Raw genomic sequence first — 11,014 nt, forward strand, 5'->3', positions numbered from 1 at the left:
GGGCTGTTGAATTTTTGACCGAAAGCCTTTTCTGCATCTATTGAAGAGATAATAATCATGGTTCTTGTCTTTTGGTTCTGTTTATATGCTGGTTATGTTTATTGATTTTAGAATGTTAGACGGCCTTGCATCCAGGGATTGACGCTTTGATCATGGTGGATAAGCTTTGATGTGCTGTGATCTGGTTTACCAGTATTTTGTGAGGTTGCATCCAGTGTTCATCAGGGATATTGGTCTAAAGGTACTCTTTACTATTGTTGTGTGTCTCTGCCAGGCTTTGGTATCAGGTTGATGGCTCATAAAATGAGTTAGGGAGGATTCCTCTTTTTCTATTCCGTTGAATAGTTTTACCAGAAGGAATGGTACCAGCTCCTCCTTACATACACTCTGGTAGAATTCAGCTGTGAATCCCATCTGGCCCTGGACTTTTTTTCGTTAGTGGGCTGGTAATTGCTCAGTTTGAGCCTGCTATTGGGTCTATTCAGGGGAGTTCAACTTCTTCCTGGTTGGTCTTGGGAATTGCAAGTGTCCAGGGAATTATCCATTTCTTCTAGATTTTCTAGGATTTATTTGGCCAGAGGTGAACATGATCTCTGATGGTAAGTTTTGTACATTTCTGTGGGGTGGGTGTTTGATATCCTCTTTATCATTTTTTATTAGATCTACTTGATTCTTCTCTCTTTTTCTTCCTTTTTATTAGTCTTGCTAGTGATTGTAAATTTTGTTGATCTTTTCAAAAAAGTAACTCCTGGATTCATTGATTTTTGGAAGGTTTTTTGTGTCTCTATCTCCTTCAGTTCTCACGATGTAGTTATTCTTGCCTTCTGCTAGCTTTTTGAATGTGTTTCTTCTCTAGTTCTTTTAATTGTATTCAGGTATCCATTTTGGAATCTTTCGCTTTCTCTTATGGGCTTTAGTGCTATAAAAGTACCCTCTACACACTGCTTTAAATGTGTCTAGAGATTCTGGTATGCATATCTTTTGTTCTCATTTGGACACCCAAGAACATCTTCATTTCTGCCTTCATTTTAAGTTTAATAATGCCCAGTATTGATATACCATTTCAGGAGCAGGTTGTTCAGTTTCCATGTGGATTGAAGCGGTTTTGATTGAGTTTCTTAGTCCTGAGTTCTAGTTTAGGTGCACTGTGAGTCTGAGAGACGGTTGTTTGTATTTTCACATTCTTGTGCATTTGCTGAGGGTGCTTTTGAATTATGAACCAATTTTGGAATAAGTCTTGATAGTGCTGAAGAATCATATTCTCTTGATTTAGGGTGGAGAATTCTATAGATGTCTATTAGGTCTGCTTGCTGCAGAGATGAGTTCAATTCCTGGATACTTGTTCACTTTCTGTCTCGTTGATCTGTCTAATGTTGACGGTGGAGTTTAAAGTCTCCATTATTGTGTATGGGAGTCTAAGTCTCTTGTAAGTCTCTAAGGACTTACTTTATATGAATCTGGGTGCTCCTGTATTGGAGTGCCATATATATTTAGGATAGTTAGCTCTTCCTGTTGAATTGATCCTTTACCATTATGTAATGGCCTTCTTTGTCTCTTTTGATCTTTGATGGTTTAAAATCTGTTTTATCAGAGACTAGTATTATTGCAACTCCTGCTTTTTGTTCTCATTTGCTTGGTAAATCTTCCCTTACATCCACATTTTGAGCTATGTATGTCTCTGCATTATTGAGATGGGTCTCTGAACACAGTAGACTGATGGGTCTTGACTCTTATCCAGTTGCCAATCTGTGTCTTTAATTGGAGCATTTAGTCCATTTACATTTAAAGTTAATATTGTTATGTGTGAACTAGATGCCGCATTTATGATATTAACTGGTTATTTGCTCGTTGTTAGTTGATGCAGTTTCTACCTAGTCTAAATGGTCTTTACATTTTGTGTTTTTTACGGCTGGCTGGTACGGTTGTTCCTTTCCATGTTTAGTACTTCCTTCAGGATCTCTTGTAAGGCAGCGAAGGCCTAGTGGTGACAAAATCTCTCTTAGCATTTTGTATCTGTAGGATTTTGTTCTCCTTCACTTATGAAGCGTGGTTTGGCTGGATATGAAATTCTGGGTTGAAAATTCTTTTTCTTTAAGAATGTTGACTATTGGCCCCACTCTCTTCTGGCTTGTAGAGTTTCTGCCGAGAGAGATCTGCTGTGAGTCTGATGGGCTTCCTTTGTGGGTATTCGACCTTTCTCTATGGCTGCCAACAAGATTTTTTTCCTTCATTTCAACTTTGGTGAATCTAGCGAAATTATGTGTCTTAGGTTGCTCTTCTCAAGGAGTATCTTTGTGGCGTTCTCTGTATTTCCTAGTTTGAATGTTGGCCTGCCCTACTAGGTTGAGGGGAAGTTCTCTGGATGATATCCTGAAGAGTGTTTTCCAACGGTTCCATTTCCCCCTCACTTTCAGGCACCCCAATCAGATGTAGATTTGGTCTTTTTACATAATCTCGCGCGCGCCGCTTCTTGCAGGCTTGTTCATTTCTTTTCTTCTTTTTCTTTGGTTTCTTCTCGCTTCATTCATTCATTTTGATCACCTCAATCACTGATACTCTTTCTTCCAGTTGATGAATTCGGTTAGTGGAAGCTTGTGCATTTGTCATTATTTCGTCATGGTTTTCATCTCTTTCATTTCGTTTATGACCTTCTCTGCATTAATTATTCTAGCCATCAATTCTTCCACTTTTTTCCAAGATTTTAGTTTCTTTACGTTGGGTACATAATTCTCCTTGGCTCTGAGAAGTTTGATGGACGGAAGCCTTCTTCTCTCACATCTCGTCAAAGTCATTCTCCCTCCAGCTTTGATCCGTTGCTGGCGATGAGCTCGCTCTCCTTTGCGAGGAGGCGCTCTTATTTTTTGAATTTCCAGCTTTTTTCTGCCCTGCTTTTTCCCCATCGCACCGGCTTCTCTGCCGCTGGTCTTTGATGATGATGGTGGCGTACTGATGGGAGGTTTTGATGTGAATGTCCTTCCTGTTTTGATAGTTTCCTTCTAACAGTCAGGACCCTCAGCTGTAGGTCTGTTGGAGGTGAGGTCCACTCCAGACCCTGTTTGCTGAGTGTCAGCAGCAGAGGCTTGCCGAAGATAGGAAATATTGCTGGTGGCAAGTGTACCCTGTCTGATTCTTGCTTGGGAGGCTTCCTCTCAGGGGTGTGCCTCACCCTGTGGTGTAGGGGTGTCAAAGACTGCCCTAGTGGGGATGTCTCCCAGGAGTTAGGCTACTCTCAGGGGGTCAGGGACCCGCCAGGCAGGCAGTCTGTCCCTTCTCAGATCTCAACCTCCGTGTTGGGAGATCCACTGCACTCTTCATAGAAGCTGTCAGACAGGAGTCCTTTCTGCATCTGCAGGGTTTCTGCTGCTTTTGTTGTTACTGTGCCCTGTCCCAGGGTGGAGTCACCACAGGAGTCAGGCAGGGTTTCCTTGAGCTGCTCTGAGCTCTCCCACCCAGTTCGAGCTTCCCACAGAGGCTTTGTTTACCTACTTAAGCCTTAGCAATGGCGGGCGCCCCTCCCCCAACCTCACTGCTGCCTTGCAGCGAGATCACAGACTGCTGTACTGCTTAATGAGGGGCTCCGTGGGCGTGGGACCCTCCAGCCAGGTGTGGGATATAATCTCTTAGGTTTTGTTTGTAAAGCGCCTTGGTATTGGGGTGGAGTTACCCGATTTTCCAGGTGTTGTGTGTCGCAGTTTCCCTGTGGCTGAAAGGGATTCCCTTTCCCCTTGCACTTCAGGTGGCCTTGATGCCTCGCCCTCTGCTTCAGCTCTCGCTGGTCGGGCTGCAGCAGCTGAGCAGCACCGATTGTCTGGCACTCCCTAGTGAGATGAACCCAGTACCTCAGTTGAAAATGCAGAAATCACCGGTCTTCTGTGTCGCTCGCGCTGGGAGTTGGAGACTGGAGCTGTTCCTATTTGGCCATCTTGCTCTGCCAACCTAACGTTATTATTAATCAAATTATATGCTTATTCAGATTCCACCAGTTTTTCCACTGACATCTTTTTATCTGTCCAAGGATCTAATCTAGAGTCCTACATTGCATTTCTTTGTCTTATCTTCTTACTCTTTTCTAATATGTTACAGTTCCTAAGTCTTTGGTTTTTTTATGGCCTTGACACTTTTTAAAAACTCTGGTCAATAGTTTTATAGAAAGTGCGTCAATTTGTTTTTTTCTACTGTCTTCTCTAGTTAGATTGAAGTTGTGAATTTGAGCAAAGAACACCACAATGGTGAGGTGCCCCTTAGTGCTTTAGGTAAGGTGTGTGTGACTATAAGTCTTAATACTGATAATATTAACTTTCATCACTTGATTAAAGTGGTGTTTTCCAGGTGTCTCTCTAGTAAAGTTACACTTTTATACTTTGTAAATAATATTTATTTAGGGAGATATTTTGAGACTATGCACATATACTGTTTTAATTAAACACATCCTCTTTCTTCTTAATTTGCACAATAATCTCTATGCCTACAGTAATTACGAATATAGTGTTCTAATGATGATATTCTATTTTTCTTTCTTCAAAATTGATTAATTATAACTCTTCTGTATGAAAGAACTTTCCCTTCTCTTTATTATTTATTTATATCAGTTTGGCATATGAATATTTATTTTATTTTATGAGCAATTATTTTATTATGCTACAATTCAACATTATCATTCTTTTTGCTGATCAAATTGTTCCAACTTTGGATATTGGGACCCCTTTCAGGTTAATTCTTACGTCTTTCAAAAGGCCCCACTCTTTTTAATTGAAACTTCCTTCTAGGAACACAAAATAACCCAGGTTTAATTTATATTTTTCTTGCATATCCCTAGAATCAACCACCTCTTTAAAGAGTCCCGGTTCCTTGTACGAGAGAATACTATTTAAAAATAAAGATATCACAAGAACAGAAAACCAAACACCGCATGTTCTCACTCATAGGTGGGAACTGAACAATGAGATCACTTGGACTCGGGAAGGGGAACATCACACACCGGGGCCTATCATGGGGAGAGGGGAGGGGGGACGGTTTGCACTGGGAGTTATACCTGATGTAAATGACGAGTTGATGGGTGCTGACGAGTTGATGGGTGCAGCACAGCAACATGGCGCAAGTATACATATGTAACAAACCTGCACGTTATGCACATGTACCCTAGAACTTAAAGTATAATAAAAAAAAAAAAAAAAAAAGAAATACCATAAAAAAAAAAAAAAAAGATATGTTGAGAGGCATCAAGTTTGTTCACTGCTACTAGGGTATCACTGCCTATAGCTGCTCAGAAGACAAAGCTAGAAAACTTATATATGTATATATACTAACCCATGTTTACACCCACGTATATCCATCTCTGTGTGTGTGTATCTACATATGTGTATATATTTTATACAGATATCTCTGACTCCACTCCAGGAGCACAGTTTTGTTTTTTTTTTTCCATTCACTCTTTGCTTAATTATGACTTCTACCTTAACAATTCTCTTTATCTGTATTTGCCCATTTATTCGGTTCAAGTATAGCTATAAAATAGTTTCAGACTTACTTGCTGACCTGTTTCCTTGTGAGAAGTAGCCTTTCTAATCAGAGTACAGAGTTTGCATACAGTTATTTTGTTTTTAGCTTCAGATATTCTAGGAATTTTTTGAGAAGTTTTATAGTGTATAAACCATTTTTTAAAAATTCATTGTAAGAACCTTTTGAATTCTTTTTAAAGAAACTATAACGCTACTTAAAGGTTTTCCTTCATTTTGCTTTGTTTTGCATATAGATTTCCAGCTGTTTCATTGGTGTATGTTAAAAGACTATCCTTTGTCTCTGACTCTTGCTCTTTTCCGGCAGGATTCATGAAACTGTGGCAAATTAACTTGTTAGCCTGCAAACAGGGCTAAAACTCAGACACTCATTATTTTTTGACAACAAAGAGTTCTTATGGCTTGAGATGGACATGCATTTCCTTGTGCTAGGCCTCCAGTAAGTTGGATTTAGTTGATCTAATTAAGACTTGAACTGGGTTTTATGTTTATTGTTGCTATAGTTAGTTTTAGTACACCACAGGTGTTAAAATCTTTAAGGGATTATTTTGTTTAGTGTAGGTGTTGATTTGCCAGAATTTTCCCCCGATTAATTACTCTACTCTGAGGTTTAGGTTTTCCCTTCGTACTGTACCTCAGAAATGCTTTGTTTCATGCAAGTAATTCTTTCTTTATTGAACAATTGTTAACCTGATGGTAAAGGTGGGGAATTCAATGTTGTTCTGATAAAATTTAACTACAAGGTAGATAGGGTGTCCCTGGGTCTCTAGGATATTACTTTAACTACCCAATGAGTTCTCCTTGCCCACTGGCCAGACAGCCGATTTTGTCAAGACAGGGGAATTGCAATAAACAGTTTAATTCACACAGACATCTGGAGTTTTATTATTATTCAAATTAGTCTTCCTGAAAACCAGGGAATGTGGGGTTTTAAGCATAATTTGGTGGGTAGGGGGTCAGAAAGTGGGGAGTGCTGACTGATAGGATCAGAGATAAAATCATGGTGAGTAGAAGCTGTCCTCTTGCACTGAGTCAGTTCCTGGGTGGAGACCACAAGACTAGATGGTCCAGTTTATTGATCTGGGTGTTTCTAGCTGATCCATGGTGTATAGGATCTGCAAAATATCTCAAGCACTGATCTTAGGTTTTATATTAAGGATATTATCCCCAGGAGCGATTTGGGGAGGTTCAGCATCCTGCAGTCTCCAGCCGCGTGACTCCTAAACCATAATTTCTAATCTTGTGGCTAATTTCTTAGTCCTGCAAAGGCAGCCTAGTTCCCAGGCAGTAAGGCAGTTTGTTTTGAGAAAGGGCTGCTATCGTCTCGGTTTAAAAGTTAAATTATAAACTAAGTTCCACCTCCCACCTCCCCACAAAGTTAGCTTGGCCTATGCCCAGGAATGAACAAGGACAGCTTGGAGATTAGAAGCAAGATTTAGTCAGTTACATCAGACCTTTTTCACTGTCATAATTTTCTCAGTTATAATTTTTGCAAAGGTGGATTCATTACCTCTTTAATGATTCTCTCTCCAGCACAGTTGTGAGCCCAGTCCTTATTTCCCAGGGGTATATAGTTCATGGCCTGTCCCTTTCTCCCAGCTGTAGTGGGTTTTCACCAGTGCCTGAGGACAATTCATTTCCTTTGCCTCAGAGATTATGGCATTTCTTCATTAGGGGAGCTGAGGGAGAATGCCCCCAGAGTTCCTTACTGCTTCTGCATTGGTTTCTGTTCTCCTCTCCTTTGTTCTCTCTCCCCACACTGCAGAGTTTTTCTGGACTCTCTATATCTTATTTGGCGGGGTATGTGCGCACTAAGACTTCAGAAATTTGCCAGTCATTTTACTTGAACTCTACAGGAATCCAGGAGCAGACTGCCCAGGTAAGCCAGTGTTCTGGTTTTATGCCATACTCACAGGTGCCTGCCTCTCCTTAGATTTTGGGGCCTGCAGCCTCCATGCTCTGATGTGTTTAAAAAATATACAAGCTTCTGGCAAATCAGCATCTACACTAAAACAAACTTCTTGTTTACTTGACTTTTGTTGTTTTCGTTGTAACGTTGAGAATGATAATGTTTCTGGCTCTCTATATACCTGAGCGGAAATTGAGAGTCAATTTAATTCTTTTCTAAAATTTAATTTCAAAAAGCAACTGACTGAAAATTTGTAACCCTTTTGATTTTGAGAGACTCTCAATAATAATTTAGAGTTCTAAATTATGATGATTTTTTTTAATAATTCATTAATTAAGTACAGCTCTGTTGATTTAATGAAACAAGTAAATTCATGAGTCCTTGGAGCATCACAGCCTTGAGAAATTTCCTTAATATTTCTGTGACTCTGTGACTGAATTAGTAAAGCAATAATAACAAATTTTCCATCTAGTTCCAGCAATATAAAGAAGATTTAAGAACTAAAAGTGTTTTGCTATTTTCAAAAGGTAAATTTTTAAACAAAAATATTTATTCTTACAGATTATTAACTGTACTGCCATGGAAGTTTTATCTAGTATAAGTAATGTCATGACTAACTAAACTAGAACAGAAAAATTGAAGACAACAGATAGATTATTTACAACAAATGACATAAAATAACAGCCCTTAAAAAGTTAAATCATGGTATTTTTACAAAATAAAATTATTTTCTGACCTTTAAAGTACATTTACGTTTGAAAAATACAGAAATAATTCTAAAATTAAAGGGGAAAGTTTCTGAATATGGAATATAAACTGTAATCAAAATTAAGCTACAAAAATTTGGGGGAGATTACCTATCCCCTAAAATTGTGTGTGAAATTTCACTGGAAAGACTCCAAAATTTTCTTCATCACCCTGCATATCTGCTTTACAGGCCCCATTCTTATTAGAAGAAATATCACATATTAAGGACAGTTATGAAATGAAGCAGGATGCTCAAAGTTATAAAGAAGCTGACTAAACAACAAACTTGAAAATTGTTTCACAGCAAATGATAAGAGGGCTTAAGGAGTCATTAAAAGAGAGACTTAAGAATAAGTAGGAGGATAATGATGATTACCATTTAATCCTGGATAATAATGCAAAGGTTAGAAGTCATATACAGTAACTTGTAGTATATTATTTTAACATTTCATTACTGTGATGGAAAGGATCTGACATAGCGATTGATTAGATGCAGGTCACCCCATCAACTCTTCTGTCTAGGTGGGTAAATCTCCTTGGGAAGTTATGGCTGCAGCATGCCTGACTCTGACCCACTGTGTTGAGAAAAACTATCCTGTACCAGATGTGTTTCATTCTGTGTGACCCAGAAATGCTTTGATCTTACAAAACTTTAACTTTGAAGATTAGGCCTGATGTGAAACAAGGAGCCATTATAAGGAATAAATTCCAAAGACCTAGATACAACTTTAACATACAGATTTAATAGAAGGAATTATATTTATAGAGAAATATGAAAATTAATTTATTCCCCACAATTGAAGCAATGAACTATTTTTTAATGAATTCAGACCAATGATCTTAATTTATTTTCTGACTGTGAATAATTTCTTTTTTAAAAGGTATATTTGAATAGCAAAAATTTTTTCACCTCTGAAATAAAGCCTCAATCCTTTTATACAAGGTGTATAAAAAATCTCGTTACAATGTTTTTTCCAAGTTCAACTTTGCCTGATTTTCTTCAACAAAAGTCTACTGCTAAAAATAAATCTGAATACTACTAAACATTCTACTTAGATTTTCTTTTTTATATTATGCTTTATTTTTGTAACACAATATATGAATAAATTAACAATCCAAGAGCATTAATGTGCTGAAAATGAAATACAACAGTTTCTGCTCTATTTTCAAACATTTAAAATCAGCAACCAATTATAGTTTAAAATTTTTCTTTTGATGTTTACCAACATATACCACAAAGCATAACCTATCATTTGGCTATAACACTTGTTTGGTACTTAAATGGGCTGGCATTAATTATTTGTTATTTCTCAATTGTTTATGCTTATTAGAGAAACTCTAAAAAAGGGCCATGCACTTGCAATGACAATTTCCCTAGTCTCGTAAATAGCATACTAATTGACTAATTTGAGGTTCTGTCTTTGAGTGTATCTGGTTTACCATGATTCAAACTTCTATTGTTATGAAAAGTTCCTCCAAATGCTTTTAAGATTCTTATTTACAACATAAGTAGTCATTTGCAAAATATCATGATAATCTACATAAAGCTATAAATATAAATAAATAGTTGAAGTTATTGTTAAACAATTTTTAATAATAAATGGAAAATGGAATAAACTTTTAGATATGTCCAAAAAGTTGAAAGAGAAGTCACGTTTGACAAAGAAAACATACAATTTAAATATTTCCCTATAGAACTGTTAATAAAGAATTATTAACAAAGAGTTGAGATGTTAGTATTTTTGACATTATTTTTCCCACTTGTAGCTTTCATTTTGGCTTATTTAATGCTGTATTTTTTTTTCTTGCAGAAATAGCTACCTTAGTCTTTGAACACTGGAATTATCCATCCATTGTGTTTACTTTTAAATAAGAGCACATTAAGATTCTAGATGGTTAGTTTTTTTTTTAATTAAAAAGAGATATAAATCAATGAAAATACCCTATTTTTTATGCTAGATACACAATGTGAAAAGTGCCGCCATTTCTTATCAAGTTCAATAGTGGCTTCTGTTTACATATTGTTATAGTTTAACTGGATGATAGGCCTTGTACAAACAATATTGTAAAGTCTGTTTTAGTAACATCAGAATTGGTTTATTCTGAGGTGTTTGCTCTAAATATAAAATCTTAGTGGATCTGTAATAATCCTGAATTTGTGTAAGTCTGCATATATCTAAGTTTCATCTTGTAAATTAAAGTGAAAACACTAGGGTAATTTACGTATATGTTGACTTAGCATCATACATATGTGTGTTTATATTGATATATGTGTGTGTATAATTTTACTCATAAATTAAATATGTGGAACTCTTACAACACACAAGACACTATCTTTGATAATCCTCTCAGAAACTCTATACGTAGGATCATATCTATTAACCTCCATACCAGCACAATTCAGACAGAGAAAAGGAACACTATAATACTTTTCCTGGTGCAATAGGCAAAATCCAGGATGAATAGTCACTGCACCTAGAGAGTAAACATTTTCCAGACTAACTCATATGAGAATGATTTCTGCAATTACAAATCAGAACACCAAAGTTTAGAGAGACAAAGGAATTTATTCAAGTCACATAACTAATAAGCATATTAGGTAGAATTCAAATTTAAGATATATAATGAGAGAGACTCCTATTGTATCAAATATAAAAATACAGTAGTTTCAGAACAGAAATCATAGCATATTAGCATTGATTAAATGTACATGTGGGGTTGTTTTTGGAATTCTGAGAGATATATGTCCGGAAAGACATACAAGCAAACTGTTAATAGTGGTTACCCAATAAGAATGAGTAGTCGGGATATGAGGAAGTTTTCAATTTAGTATGTATAATTT

Source organism: Papio anubis, chromosome 3 (assembly GCF_008728515.1).
Source record: "Papio anubis isolate 15944 chromosome 3, Panubis1.0, whole genome shotgun sequence".
NCBI classification, from domain to species: Eukaryota; Metazoa; Chordata; class Mammalia; order Primates; family Cercopithecidae; genus Papio; species Papio anubis.